General features: G+C 37.6%; 1 long non-coding RNA gene across 1 annotated transcript; it reads left to right on the top strand.

Annotated features, from left to right (window-relative positions):
• Positions 1-365: 365 nt before the first annotated feature.
• Positions 366-3,062, top strand: LOC137251038 (uncharacterized). Its single transcript, XR_010953149.1, has 3 exons — positions 366-741; positions 1,823-2,519; positions 2,603-3,062. It is a non-coding gene; the product is annotated as an uncharacterized lncRNA (long non-coding RNA).
• The last annotated feature ends 13,250 nt before the right edge of the window (positions 3,063-16,312 follow it).

Here is a 16,312-nt window from a genome sequence, read left to right on the forward strand (position 1 = left end):
TTACCAAAGACAGATAAAGCGATGAAACTTGGTAGGTAGGTTGACCTTATGACGCAGAATAGAAAATTAGTTAAATTTTGGACAATGGTCGTGGCACCGCCCACTGTTAAAAGAAGGTAATTTAAAAGTTTTGCAAGCTGTAATTTGGCAGCAGAGTAGGTATGTGATGTTCGGTTACACCCGAACTTAGCCGTCCTTACTTGTTTTTCTCTAATATCAATAACAAAAAGAATCGTATAAAACAATATGAGAATAACTCGCTAACTAAATACAGATGTGGAATTAATACCGCGAAAAAAGTGTAAATTGTTAAAACAAGTTTCGAAAACTGACTCACCAATTGCTAATGAATGCTGATGATATATATCATTGGCCTTAGTAAACGCTCCGTAAGTTCCGCCTCCTCCAAATTATATAAAGAGTTAAAAAGGTGCGTCCTGTGGTAAATAAGGACAAAACGAACTACTTGCCGATATCCAAGAAAGAATCAGCGCATTGGCTCATTTGCATCCACCTTAATATTGACGGATATTTATTCGAAACTGCGAAGGACTTCGTCTATCGGGGAACCAGTACCAACAGTGAAAACAATATCAGCTTGGAAATCAAACGGAATGGGCAAATGAAAATCAAATTCTACTCGACGAACGAAAATCACGTGTAACCTGTAGGTGAAGCAATTTTTGGAAAAACTAGCACATCACAAAATTCGCAGAAAGGCTCGGCCCAATCTCTTCGAAGGTATACCATGTCAAAATATAATAATTATTATTACAAGTACAGCTGAGTATAAAAAGAATCGAAATATGGAAACACATCTCGAAAAAAATTGCTTAATCATTCTACAGTGGCGTAATAGATTGGAAAAAAATTAATCATGCAAAATAGTTACTCCCATATGTATTCAACTATATATAAGTAAAGAACCTATAGTGAAACAAACTATATATGTATGTAATTATTGTAGCACATCGAAAATAAGAATTGAGTTTTTTTACAAAGCTTTGGATTCGTGATTGTCAATAGTTGTGCTACCTATTGCGATCGCCGATCGCAGCAGTCAGTTGACTGCGGAGCGATAATCGATTATCTTGGTAATAGATAAATAGTATGTTACATACCTCGATAAGAAAATTAATAACGAAATCGGTTTAGACCAAGCTAACAGTTTTTAATGTTACACTATTTTGGGATTAATTAACACAATAGCAGAACGCGATTTAAAAAAATTATTCTTTTGCCGATCAGCATTAGCAATAGCGTGATTTATCGTTTTGCGACTAGAGCGATGAGGGCCGAGAAGTTAAAGTTTATACGCTTCCTGACAATAACCCAAAAAGCTTTTAAGGGATTTCAACGAAATCTTTTACTTTGATTGTCTATGAACTACATCGAAATATGAGACTCTTAGACTTATTCTAAGCATCTATGTATTTATCTATTCGTTGCAGATTAATGACATACTCTTAAAATTTTCGAAAATTTTATTAAATAAATAACTCAGTAAATTTGCACGAAATATTGTGTTTGCGAACTATTATGTGTACTCTCTGTTTAAACTAATTTTATTAGAGTATATGTTCTGCGCTCTCACTATATATGTAAGCTTTATGAGTATACCCTTCAGTGGCGTAGATAAGGTGGGGATCAATCCCCCATGGGAAATTGAAAATATAATTTTTGAGAAATATTGGTTATACATATTCATGTATGCATTCATTTCTCGAACTGCCATTAACCTTCTTGCAGTATTAAATCATTTATATCACTCTAAAATTAGAAAGAAACAAATTTGTTCATGATACTTATGAATTTCTTGTAGGTATACACATAAAAGAAAAGTCATTTCGGAAAACGCGAATGAAAAATCTGACGAAACACCACAAACAAATTCTTTAAAAAGGTTGATTCTGGCTGGATGGGTTTCGAAATATGAGACCGTGAACGATTTTTATGAGTTATTTCCGTTCGTTTACGAAACTCTAAATGAAATGAGAACCTCGGAAAAAGACGCAAAAATTGTTAAAAACATGGATTTTCAATTCTTAATATTTTACATATTATCAATGTAATTTTTCAACATTCCTTGCCTTTGCGTCGCAAATTCCAAAAGGTTAATTTGAATTTGGTTCAAGCCATGGATCTCGTCAATTATTTGCGCGAGGAAGTAAAAAAGATTTATGCAAAAGAAGACGCTTTTGAAACTGTTGACATTGAGACTAAACACAAAAGAATAGCGCGTAGACAAAAAATCGGCCCAATCCTGAAGTTCAAAGTACAAAAGATTATTTTCGTGTAGCAGTGTTCAGTCCTTTCCTAGATCCTTACATCGTTGATCTTGGATAAAGATTCACTTTGCATGAAACCTGGAAACCCTTTGGATTCATTGTCCAGAATAAATTTTTCCGAATATCAACGTATTGCTGAGGATATTATCTACTTTACCGGTATCGACCGCGGAACGCACTTCCTCATGTTTGAAACAAATAAAGACGATTCTGAGAAACAGGACAAAACAAGTAACTAATTATAGTTGCTTTAAAATCTAAGAATTTTATTCTAAAATTAAAAATTTATTTTTGCCTCATTTTTATTTACGTAGATCCGCTTGAATGGACTCTGGCTGCTCTGGCTATTTATCATGACATTGCAATCACAGCTGATGAAGTCCTGGATAAATCCCGAAAACTTGATTTCCTTCTTTAATTATTGAAAGACTTTTTCACATATAGAGGGCACTCAAGTAAAAAATATATCCCTATTTTTTGTAAGCGATTCTCATGATTATAAAAAAGCCCCCTCATCACAAAAATCTATCTACGCGACTGATAGCCTTGATTATTATCTCTCAAAGAATTGATATATAATATATATGATTGTGAAAGCAAGCACTTAATTTTTCATTGAAGTCTAGTATTATCTTATGGGCATATGTATACACATTAGACTGGGTCGAAAAAATATTGTAAAAGGGGTGCAGAAATTAAATGAAATTTTATGTTAACCTTTGTAAATACGGTGTTTATTAATTAAAACTTTTTTATTCTAATCCAAATATTAAAACTGACATACCAATAATGTATTCTTAAGAAACTCTATATAACATTATAAATATAAAAAAAGTATTCAAAACCTTCTTATCATAAATTGGAAATCCAGGTGCGTTTTTGTGAATTTTTTATTTCGTCAGGGAACGATCCGGTCTTATGTACATTCATACATATGTAGATACATACATCCTTATATGCAAGTGCATTGCTATATACATATTTGTCATTCGATCCCATGTGCTTGTGAATTAAATTAATTGATAGGGCATTTAATTGAGCATGATGCGACAAAATTAATACACAAAGGATGGTGTGTAAAAAAGTTATACATATATAGCTGATGAGCTCGGATTTCATAACCGATTTTTGATGTATTAGAATTTATTTTTGTCTAATGTATAAAGATGCTATATGGAACGTTGGATGATACTGACCTAAGCCTCAGTTCCTCAAAAACAAAAACCTTTTCACTTATCTAAAGTGGTAAAAATTCTCATTGTGTCCATGTATTGCAGGGTTATAAAAGAATGCACTCTATGCGAATGAAATTCAGTTGAAGTCGAAGTCAATGACTTCAAATTTCGAATGCAGGCAATGACGAACTTTATGACTAAAAAATTAAGATTGGCGTCTTTTTTGGTATTTTGACTTATATGTCATTTAGAGAAGTCACTTAATGTCTTCATTTTTTTTTTTATCCCGAAACAATTTGCAAAAAAAATTTTACAAATCGCTTAGAATCATTAAAAGGAACCTCCTTAATTTCAAAATCTCCTGAATTGTTAGCAAATAGCATAAGCAAATAAAAGGAAACTTGGGCCCTCCGCAGATGACTCGTCTCGTCGTGGTATCGTACCCGTATTTGTGATATATCAAAGATGACGACACGCTCACAGATCCGAAACAATGCGAAAAGCTGCAAAATGAAAAAGCGATGAACAAAATTAAATGAATAAGTTAAATAAGAATATAAAAACTTATTTAACAAGTAAGGAAGGCTAAGTTCGGGTGTAACCGAACATTACATACTCAGTTGAGAGCTATGGAGACAAAATAAGGAAAATCACCATGTAGGAAAATGAACCTAGGGTAACCCTGGAATGTGGTTGTATGACATGTGTATCAAATGGAAGGTATTAAAGAGTATTTTAAGAGAGAGTAGGCCATAGTTCTATGGATGGACGCCATTTAGGGATATCGCCATAAAGGTGGACCAGGGCTGACTCTAGAATGTGTTTGTACGATATGGGTATCAAATGAAAGGTGATAATGAGTATTTTAAAAGGGAATGGGCTTTAGTTCTATAGGTGAACGCCTTTTCGAGAAATCCCCATAAAGGTGGACCAGGGGTGACTCCAGAATATGTTTGTACGATATGGGTATCAAATGAAAGCTGTTAATGAGTATTTTGAAAAGCAGTGATCCTTAGTTCCCTAGGTGGACGCCGTTTCGAGATATCGCCATAAAGGTGGACCAGGGGTGTCTCTAGTTGTACGATATGGGAATCAAATGAAAGGTGTTACTGAGCGTTTTAAGAAGGAGTGGGCATTAGGTCTATAGGTGGACGCCTTTTCGAAATGTCGCCATTAGGGTGGGCCAGGGGTGACTCTAGAATGTGTTTGTACGATATGGGTATCAAACGAAAGGTGTTACTGAGCATTTTAAGAGGGAGTGGGCATTAGGTCCATAGGTGGACGCCTTTTCGAGATATCGCCATTAGGGTGTGCCAGGGGTGACTCTGGAAGTCACTTCGTTTCGTTTATTAACGTTGATTATCGTAACGAAATGATATCGTTTCGTTCGTTAAGCATGCCTGCTCTGGAATGTGTTTGTACGATATGGGTATCAAATTAAAGGTGGTAATGAGTATTTTAAAAGGGAGCAATCCTTAGTTCTATAGGTGGACGCCTTTTCGAGATATCGCCATAAAGGTGGACCAAGGGTGACTCTAGAATGTTTTTACGATATGGGTATCAAACGAAAGGTGTTACTGAGCATTTTAAGAGGGAGTGGGCATTAGGTCCATAGGTGGACGCCTTTTCGAGATATCGCCATAAAGGTGGGCCAGGGGTGACTCTGGAATGTGTTTGTACGATATGGGTATCAAATGAAAGGTGGTAATGAGTATTTTAAAAGGGAGCAATCCTTAGTTCTATAGTTGGACGCCTTTTCGAGATATCGCCATAAAGGTGGACCAAGGGTGACTCTAGAATGTTTTTACGATATGGGTATCAAACGAAAGGTGTTACTGAGCATTTTAAGAGGGAGTGGGCACTAGGTCTATAGGTGAACGCCTTTTCGAGATATCGCCATTAGGGTGGGCCAGGGGTGACTCTAGAATGTTTGTACGATATGGGTATCAAACGAAAGGTGTTACTGAGCATTTTAAGAGAAAGTGGGCATTAGGTCTATAGGTGGGCGCCTTTTCGAGATATCGCCATTAGGGTGGGCCAGGGTGACTCTAGAATATGTGTTTGTACGATATGGGTATCAAATGAAAGGTGGTAATGAGTATTTTAAAAGGGAGTAATCCTCAGTTCTATAGGTGGACGCCTTTTCGAGATATCGCCATAAAGGTTGACCAAGGGTGACTCTAGAATGTTTGTACGATATGGGTATCAAACGAAAGGTGTTACTGAGCATTTTAAGAAGGAGTGGGCATTAGGTCTATAGGTGGACGCCTTTTCGAGATATCGCCATTAGGGTGGGCCAGGGGTGACTCTAGAATGTTTGTACGACATGGGTATCAAAGGAAAGGTGTTACTGAGCATTTTAAGAGGGAGTGGACATTAGGTCTATAGGTGGACGCCTTTTCGAGATATCGCCATTAGGGTGGACCAGGGTTGACTCTAGAATGTGTTTGTACGATATGGATATCAAATTAAAGGTATTGATGAGGGTTTTAAAAGCGAGTGGCCCTTAGATGTATATGTGAAGGCGTTCTCGCGATATCGACCAAATGTGGATCATGTGATCCAGAAAATCATCTGTCGGGTACTGCTAATTTATTTATATATTCAATAACACTAACAGTATTCCTGCCAAGATTCCAAGGGCTGTTGATTTCGCCTTGTAGAACTTTTTCATTTTCTTCTACTTAATATGGTAGGTGTCACACCCATTTTACAAAGTTTTTTCCAAAGTTATATTTTGCGTCAATAAACCAATCCAGTTACCATGTTTCATCCCTTTTTTCGTATTTGGTATAGAATTATGGCATCTTTTTAATTTTTCGTAATTTTCGATATCGATAAAGTGGGCGTGGTTATGGTCGGATTTCGGCCATTTTTTATACCAAGATAAAGTGAGTTCAGATAAGTACGTGGGCTAAGGTTAGTAAAGACATATCGGTTTTTGCGCAAGTTATTGTGTTAACGGCCGAGCGGAAGGACAGACGGTGGACTGTGTATAAAAACTGGGCGTGGCTTCCACCGATTGCGCCCATTTTCACAGAGAACAGTTAGCGTCATAGAATCTATGCTCCTACCAAATTTCAAAAGGATTGGTAAATTTTTGTTCGACTTATGGCATTAAAAGTATTCTAGACACACTAAATGAAAATGGGCGGAGCCACGCCCATTTTGAAATTTTCTTTTATTTTTGTATTTTGTTGCATCATATCATTACTGGAGTTGAATTTTGACTTAATTTACTTATATACAGTAAAGATATTAAATTTTTTGTTAAAATTTGAATTAAAAAAAAATTTTTTTTAAAAAGTGGGCGTACTCTTCATCCAATTTTGCTAATTTTTATTTAGCACATATATAGTAATAGTAGTAACGTTCCTGCCAAATTTCATCATCATATCTTCAACGACTGCCAAATTACAGCCTGCAAAACTTTTAAATTACCTTCTTGTAAAAGTGGGCGGTGCCACGCCCATTGTCCAAAATCTTACTAATTTTCTATTCTGCGTCATAACGTCAACCCATCTACCAAGTTTCATCGCTTTAACCGCCTTTGGCAATGAATTATCGCATATCGTTCATTTTAAATAGCGATCTGAGATGAGTGCTCAGGAACCTACATACCAATTTCATCAAGATACCTCAAAATTTACTCAAGTTATCGTGTTAACGGACGGACGGACATGGCTCAATCCAATTTTTTCTTAATCCTGATTATTTTGATATATGGAAGTCTATATCTATCTCGATTCCTTTATATATGTACAACCAACCGTTATCCAATCAAACTTAATATACTCTGTGAGCTCTGCTCAACTGAGTATAAACAAGTAAGGAAGGCTAAGTTCGGGTGTAACCGAACATTACATACTCAGTTGAGAGCTATGGAGACAAAATAAGGAAAATCACCATGTAGGAAAATGAACCTAGGGTAACCCTGGAATGTGGTTGTATGACATGTGTATCAAATGGAAGGTATTAAAGAGTATTTTAAGAGAGAGTAGGCCATAGTTCTATGGATGGACGCCATTTAGGGATATCGCCATAAAGGTGGACCAGGGCTGACTCTAGAATGTGTTTGTACGATATGGGTATCAAATGAAAGGTGATAATGAGTATTTTAAAAGGGAATGGGATTTAGTTCTATAGGTGAACGCCTTTTCGAGAAATCCCCATAAAGGTGGACCAGGGGTGACTCTAGAATATGTTTGTACGATATGGGTATCAAATGAAAGCTGTTAATGAGTATTTTGAAAAGGAGTGATCCTTAGTTCCCTAGGTGGACGCCGTTTCGAGATATCGCCATAAAGGTGGACCAGGGGTGTCTCTAGTTGTACGATATGGGAATCAAATGAAAGGTGTTACTGAGCGTTTTAAGAGGGAGTGGGCATTAGGTCTATAGGTGGACGCCTTTTCGAAATGTCGCCATTAGGGTGGGCCAGGGGGACTCTAGAATGTGTTTGTACGATATGGGTATCAAACGAAAGGTGTTACTGAGCATTTTAAGAGGGAGTGGGCATTAGGTCCATAGGTGGACGCCTTTTCGAGATATCGCCATTAGGGTGGGCCAGGGGTGACTCTGGAATGTGTTTGTACGATATGGGTATCAAATGAAAGGTGGTAATGAGTATTTTAAAAGGGAGCAATCCTTAGTTCTATAGGTGGACGCCTTTTCGAGATATCGCCATAAAGGTGGACCAAGGGTGACTCTAGAATGTTTTTACGATATGGGTATCAAACGAAAGGTGTTACTGAGCATTTTAAGAGGGAGTGGGCACTAGGTCTATAGGTGGACGCCTTTTCGAGATATCGCCATTAGGGTGGGCCAGGGGTGACTCTAGAATGTTTGTACGATATGGGTATCAAACGAAAGGTGTTACTGAGCATTTTAAGAGAAAGTGGGCATTAGGTCTATAGGTGGGCGCCTTTTCGAGATATCGCCATTAGGGTGGGCCAGGGTGACTCTAGAATGTGTTTGTACGATATGGGTATCAAATGAAAGGTGGTAATGAGTATTTTAAAAGGGAGTAATCTTCAGTTCTATAGGTGGACGCCTTTTCGAGATATCGCCATAAAGGTTGACCAAGGGTGACTCTAGAATGTTTGTACGATATGGGTATCAAACGAAAGGTGTTACTGAGCATTTTAAGAGGGAGTGGGCATTAGGTCTATAGGTGGACGCCTTTTCGAGATATCGCCATTAGGGTGGGCCAGGGGTGACTCTAGAATGTTTGTACGATATGGGTATCAAACGAAAGGTGTTACTGAGCATTTTAAGAGGGAGTGGGCATTAGGTCTATAGGTGGACGCCTTTTCGAGATATCGCCATTAGGGTGGGCCAGGGGTGACTCTAGAATGTTTGTACGATATGGGTATCAAAGGAAAGGTGTTACTGAGCATTTTAAGAGGGAGTGGACATTAGGTCTATAGGTGGACGCCTTTTCGAGATATCGCCATTAGGGTGGACCAGGGTTGACTCTAGAATGTGTTTGTACGATATGGATATCAAATTAAAGGTATTGATGAGGGTTTTAAAAGCGAGTGGCCCTTAGATGTATATGTGAAGGCGTTCTCGCGATATCGACCAAATGTGGATCAGGTGATCCAGAAATCATCTGTCGGGTACTGCTAATTTATTTATATATTCAATAACACTAACAGTATTCCTGCCAAGATTCCAAGGGCTGTTGATTTCGCCTTGTAGAACTTTTTCATTTTCTTCTACTTAATATGGTAGGTGTCACACCCATTTTACAAAGTTTTTTCCAAAGTTATATTTTGCGTCAATAAACCAATCCAGTTACCATGTTTCATCCCTTTTTTCGTATTTGGTATAGAATTATGGCATTTTTTTAATTTTTCGTAATTTTCGATATCGATAAAGTGGGCGTGGTTATGGTCGGATTTCGGCCATTTTTTATACCAAGATAAAGTGAGTTCAGTTAAGTACGTGGGCTAAGTTTAGTAAAGATATATCGGTTTTTGCTCAAGTTATTGTGTTAACGGCCGAGCGGAAGGACAGACGGTGGACTGTGTATAAAAACTGGGCGTGGCTTCCACCGATTTCGCCCATTTTCACAGAGAACAGTTAACGTCATAGAATCTATGCTCCTACCAAATTTCAAAAAGATTGGTAAATTTTTGTTTGACTTATGGCATTAAAAGTATTCTAGCACACTAAATGAAAATGGGCGGAGCCACGCCCATTTTGAAATTTTCTTTTATTTTTGTATTTTGTTGCATCATATCATTACTGGAGTTGAATTTTGACTTAATTTACTTATATACAGTAAAGATATTAAATTTTTTGGTAAAATTTGAATTTAAAAAAAATTTTTTTTAAAAAGTGGGCGTGTTCTTCATCCAATTTTGCTAATTTTTATTTAGCACATATATAGTAATAGTAGTAACGTTCCTGCCAAATTTCATCATGATATCTTCAACGACTGCCAAATTACAGCTTGCAAAACTTTTAAATTACCTTCTTGTAAAAGTGGGCGGTGCCACGCCCATTGTCCAAAATCTTACTAATTTTCTATTCTGCGTCATAACGTCAACCCGTCTACCAAGTTTTATCGCTTTAACCGCCTTTGGCAATGAATTATCGCATTTTTTCGGTTTTTCGAAATTTTCGATATCGAAAAAGTGGGCGTGGTTCATCAAAATTTACTCAAGTTATCGTGTTAACGGACGGACGGACGGACATGGCTCAATCAAATTTTTTCTGGATCCTGATTATTTTGATATATGGAAGTCTATATCTATCTCGATTCCTTTATATATGTACAACCAACCGTTATCCAATCAAACTTAATATACTCTGTGAGCTCTGCTCAACTGAGTATAAAAACGGCAAAAAAATAGTTCGGAGTTGAAAAAGGATAACCTAAAAACAACAGCAACTCCAAGTGTCTTCCCTACAGGCTAACGTAGAGATATCACTTCTCTTGATTACCCCAGTACTGTGTTTTTCCGGTTGATTGGAGGCAGGACTTTTACCTGTTACAATTTTTCAGAAATAAAAAAGAGGAACAGATACAGGTGCAAGCCATTCGGAATCCTTCATCAAAAAGGTGGTCTAAGATGGACAATGCTATCGAACACAAGGCTTTTGATGGCTTCCAGAATCACAAGTTCTCGCAGAAATTTCTTCCGCATACTTTCGGATCTGACATTATTTTATCGCTAAAATTGATGCATCTTCTTTCATTGTATTTTGGCGAACTTAACAATGAATTCAGGGCCATAGTTAACGCGCATACGCGGTGAGGTTTAAGTTCCTCAGGCGTTATCGATAAACCAGCTATCTCATCTCCACAATAAATTCTTTTATTTCCGGATCCCTTTAACTAATATTTTCAACTAGATCACCTTGTCCTGTCATAATTGCAGATGCAGTTGGGAAATGGTGGTGTTTTTTTTCGATATTTGCCAATTGGTATCAAACAACACCGAAAGGAAGTATTTGCTTTCATCAAAGAAAGAATTGGTACAGAATTAAAAATTTCCAGGGCACTCAAGTACCTACTAATAATGATGATGATGGTTTAAAAAATTTTCAATACCCCCATTTTTCAAATACACTCTTTCTTGCTATTGCTGATTGATATATCTATATACGTGCAAAAATATTGAAGACGCTCTCAAATGTCTATTCTATTATTGATTTCATTCAACTTGTTAAATAAATAACACTCTCAATTCATATGTCATAAAAAAATACCATGCAGCGAATCTCACTACTTTTGAACTAGAGAAAAACTAAAGAATTAAACAACGGTATTAGCACTAATTCCGTCCCCTCGCAGTGCTTTCAATTGTCACTTATCAGCATGATGGGATATATAATCCCAAATAAGATCTAGAAGATCTAGAAAAGTCTTTTTTCAGTTGTAAAGAGACACATCTTTTTAAAATAACTCGGTTTAGAGGTTTACGCCGATCACTTTATCGGCGGCGGCGGCGTTGGCGGCGCGCCGGCGTACGCCGGTGTTATTACTTTAAAAAGCTTAATTTTTCTATTTAAAAAAATAATATTTAGGATTGGTTTTGTTTGTATGTATTTAAGGAAATCGACGTTTTGGCCATTTCGGAAAGATCCGGGGTTTTTGCCTCAAAATCTCGCAGACCGTTCAACAATTTTCAGGAGTAGGTCCTTGCGGAGGGATTGTCCCTCGTTCATTTACTCCAGAGAGGATTCGCACCTAACCCAGGTCTTTGGAATTGGATACGCATAAAATGGTCACACTTTTGTCTGTATATCTCATGCAAAACGTAGTTTCCCCTGGGGTTAACTCCTAATAATCGTCGCGAACACAATTTCTTTAAATCATTTGTGGCTCCTTGGCGGTCACGCACAAAGGCAACTTGCGGTTGCTATTAATGGTCTATTAATACTCATGACTCTCGTGGCACAGGGCGCCTCCATTTTTTTCAGCTGTTTTTAAAAGCTACAATTCCCGATGTGCGAACAGTAGCAATCCCGACTACCATTCGCTACCACGCCTCCTGACCCTCACACCATATGCCAGCACAGAAGCTATACGACTGCGACTTCGAACTCATATCTTTGTCGACGTCACTTTGCTAGAAGCTCTAGGTGTAGCTCCGAAGATTTTCTAACGGATTTTTTTGTCGCGCTATGCTGCCGAGATATACCAGAGAAACACCTTGAAACGTTAGGGTGTGACTATTCGGCCAAGGATGCCGCCCTCGAAATCATAAGTAGTCTAAGTGGATGTCATTGCGTAACTCATGGGTGAAAATCGTATAATCCTGGGCGCATCTACATAATTAAAATTTTACAAGGACCCTAAAATTTTTAAAATGTAAACCAAAGTTTTCAGACGTTTGTGTTCACAACATTGAATTCAATAGTCTTCGTTAAATCAAAACGATATTTTAGAATGAAAGTCGACCGATTTTAAGTTGAAAGACGTTAACTGCTGTTTTCCGGCCTTATGCTATAAGAGCTATAAGAACGAAAATCATACTCTACAAGTCACTTATAGTACCCGTCCTGCTATATGGGGCAGAAGCATGGACCATGACAACAGCAGATGAAGCGGCTTTGGGAGTGTTCGAGAGAAAAGTTCTTCGAAAGTTTTATGGACCTCTACGCGTTGGCGATGGCGAGTACCGAAGAAGATTTAATGATGAGCTGTACGAACTATACGCAGACATCAACATAGTCCAGCGAATTAAAACGCAGCGGCTGCGCTGGCTAGGCCATGTTATGCGAATGAAAGATGATGCTCCGGCCAAGAAAGTGTTTCTATCGGAACCCGCCTATTGAAGCTGAGGTAGAGGGCGGCCCCCACTCCGTTGGAAGGACCAGGTGGAAAACGATTTAAACTCCCTTGGTGTGACCAATTGGCGCCGGTTGGCGGAGCGAAGGAGCGACTGGCGCGCCTTGTTGGACGGCCATAAGCGTTTAGACGGTTAAGCGGCAATTAAGTAAGTAAGCTATAAGAGCTCATTATGGATGACAGCTTCACTTTTCAGACGAGTTCGACTATCCACTACATTAGGGTAGTAGCACACTCGGTCATTAGTTCGACTGTCTTAGGAAGCTTTTGCTTCTCCACTTTGAGTGTTCTTACGAAGGACAAAGCTTCACCTGGTAAATATATGTGCCTACGTATTCACATTTGTAAAAGGAGCCGTAAGTGTACGTGATATTTAAACTTGATTCACTCCAAGGGACTAGTTTTAAATAGGGCCGCCAACTTTAGGAAATGTCAAACCGGGAGACTTGGGTGTTGAAGGATAAAGTGTGAAAATCAAAATTAACATTTCAGTCGCTATTGTATGGTTTCCCAAATAAACGCATATTTGAATTTTTTAAATTTCTATTGGGCCGCCATGGTAGTGAAAGGGTTAAACCTGTAGCGCAACACTGTCAATTTGCGTGCTTTCACTTTGCTTTGCAGGGTAAATACTGAAATATACACATACATATGTGCACAGGTTTAGTTTTTACATATACTTAGTACAAATTTGTCAAAATCTTTTCAGAGAATGATGAAATGGTAGTAAAAATCACTTCAACAAAATAGCCAAAATATGTCTTATCTACCAGTTGAATTACTCAGCAAATTTTGCTTAATGAGTTTGACTTACATATGTACATATCTATCAATATATGTAACCCGGTCTATGAAAAGGTGGCTTATGACTCAAAAAAAAAGTACTACTACTAAGAAACTGAAGAAATGCATTGTTTATCTTTAACACCTGTTTCTCGCATTTTCTTTTTTGAGTCATAAGCCACCTTTTCATAGACCGGATCACATATAAATACCCCTCACGCAAATGTTTCAACTGCCTTTTTTGAAGGCACAGTTGGACCAATTTGGGTAAAATATACACCAATCTGTGGTAATGGAGTTTATCAGTGCATAAGGAGGAATTTTGGTACGTTAGGCGTAGTACCTGATTTATATACCAACATATGCAAACTCAATTATCTTCGAGGAGAGTACCATTTCGAAAACCGTCACGTAATTGTCGTCAGGAGATTTCGTAATGTTAACAAAGGTTTCTAGTTTTTGCAGCTTAGTGATAGTGATGCCTTTCTTCACTGCGACTAAAAAAATGTAGTGCAGCTGAGTAAAAAAAAAAATACTGTTAGTTTCCAATGCTCTACTCAAATGAGTGAAGAAACGTATTTTGCCACAGTAGGTTATGGGTTTAGAATATACCCGCATACATACTGCCTGTCGTAAGAGGCGATTAAATACCCAAATGATTCAAAGGGCTGTGTGGCGCAACCCTTTCAAGAGGTTGCCACCGCAATTTATTGCTTCTCAAACGGGATCATCAAACTCACATAACCATGGCGAATCGAGTTTCTTTATCAGCCGAGGCTCTGGCGACCGCAAGTTCGTCGGGTGGCGGGCTTGTTGCCGACACGTACTGGATCTATATCTGATATGATAAATTATAAATCCAACTAGTACGCGAAGTCTCTAGTTCATATATGTCGTTATTCGGACTCACGATCAGATCTATTTTGATTTAACTGATTTTGATAACTATTTTCACTCAAACGATAAATATGAATCTGCTAAATTATTCACAAAATAAAAAGATGATAAAAAAAATTTTAAGGACTACCTTTATATAAATAGAAAGCAATTTTTCCTTTATGTCTGTAATCTTGTTGAATTTTGACTAAAAAACTTTAACAATAGTTCTTGTAAAAGAATTTTGGGATTTAAATTATAAAGGTGGAGCGCAATCTTTTAATTTAAAGCAAACCATGTACTTGGGATTTACTAATTGATTATTTAAAATTTAAACACGCGCTCTACCGTTATTATTTTAAATCCCAAAATCTTTTACAAGAGATCTTGTTAAAGTTTTTTAGTCAAAATTCAACAAGACTATGTCTGTATTAAAGGAAAAATTGCCTTCTATTTTTTGGTCCATTTATATAAAGGTAGTCCTTAAAATTTTTTTATCATCTTTTTATTTTCAACTTTTTTGTACTGCCTATAAAAAGGCAATTGCTACTTTGATTAGTAATTTAAGTAATTCCTAAGTGAAAATCCTTATCTTTATTTATTTGTTCAAAATAGCAAGTTTAATAGAATTGGTTGAATTTTCGCTGACAACACTGGCGAAAACAACAGAATTCCATCTCGCAACATACAAGAGAATTCCACCTCGTTTTTCAGCTACTTAATTTGCACAGCTGAAAATCGTGGTGAAATTCGCATACGCCTGAATGGTTAAAAGAATCGTGGTGAAAGCCGCGTACGCCTAAAAGTATTCAAGGACGTGCATTGAGTTGGGCCTTCAACGAGATGGAATTCTACAACGCCTGCAACACTCAGGAGGCTAGCCATGAAGGTATGGCCTAATCTTCTGAATAGTTCGACTTGTGCGTTACGAAGCTCAAATTTTTTTTATCAAACATTGCACTGTCACCGAGTTTTAAACTATATTTCAGGTTTCAAGTCTCTAGATATCCAGCAAGTTAGTTAAAAGTCGATTGCAAGATTCCCAATTTGAAACTAGTTTTCTCAGTATTTCGATCCATGCGCCACCTAGCGGAATTTTTTTGATAAAATATTGCATTGTCCCTGGGTTCTGACTTACGGCTCCAGCTTCGTACCTCCAGCTCAGCGGGAAGTTACTCAAAAATCGATTGCAAAATTCCCCTAGTTTTTCAGGGATTTGTAGTTATCTCAATTAGCGCGCCACCTAGCGGAATTTTGTTTTCTGTAAATTGTATTGTCACTGGGTCTCGAACCATGTGCTAAGTTACAAGTCTCTAGGTAACCGGGAAGTTAGTTAAAAATGGATTGAAAGATTCCCAAATTAAAATTAAATTTCCCAATATCTCGATCCATGCGCCACCTAGCTGGGTTTTATTGATAAAATATTGCATCGTCAGTGGGTTCTGACTTAAGGGTCAAGTTTCGTATCTCCAGCTCACCGGGAAGTTACTCAAAAATCGATTGCAATTTCCCCTCGTTTTTCAAGAATTTGTAGTTTTCTCACTTAGCGCGCCACCTAGCGGAATTTTGTGTTCTGTAAATTGTATTGTCACCGGGTCTCGAACTATGCGCTAAGTTACAAGTCTCTAGGTAATCGCGAAGTTAGTTGAAAATAGATTGAAATATTCCCAAATTTAAATTTATTTTCCTAATATTTCGAGGCTATGCGCCACGTAGCGGCATTTTTTGGATCAAATATTGCATTACCACCGGGTTCTGACCCACGGCCCAAGTTTCAAGTCTCTAGCTCACCGGCAAGTTACTAAAATATCGATCGCAAGATTTCCATCGTTTTTCAGGGATTTGTAGTTATCTCAATTAGCACGCCACCTAGCGGAACCTTGTT

The sequence above is a fragment of the Eurosta solidaginis genome, chromosome 4 (assembly GCF_040869045.1).
Source record: "Eurosta solidaginis isolate ZX-2024a chromosome 4, ASM4086904v1, whole genome shotgun sequence".
Classification (NCBI taxonomy): Eukaryota; Metazoa; Arthropoda; class Insecta; order Diptera; family Tephritidae; genus Eurosta; species Eurosta solidaginis.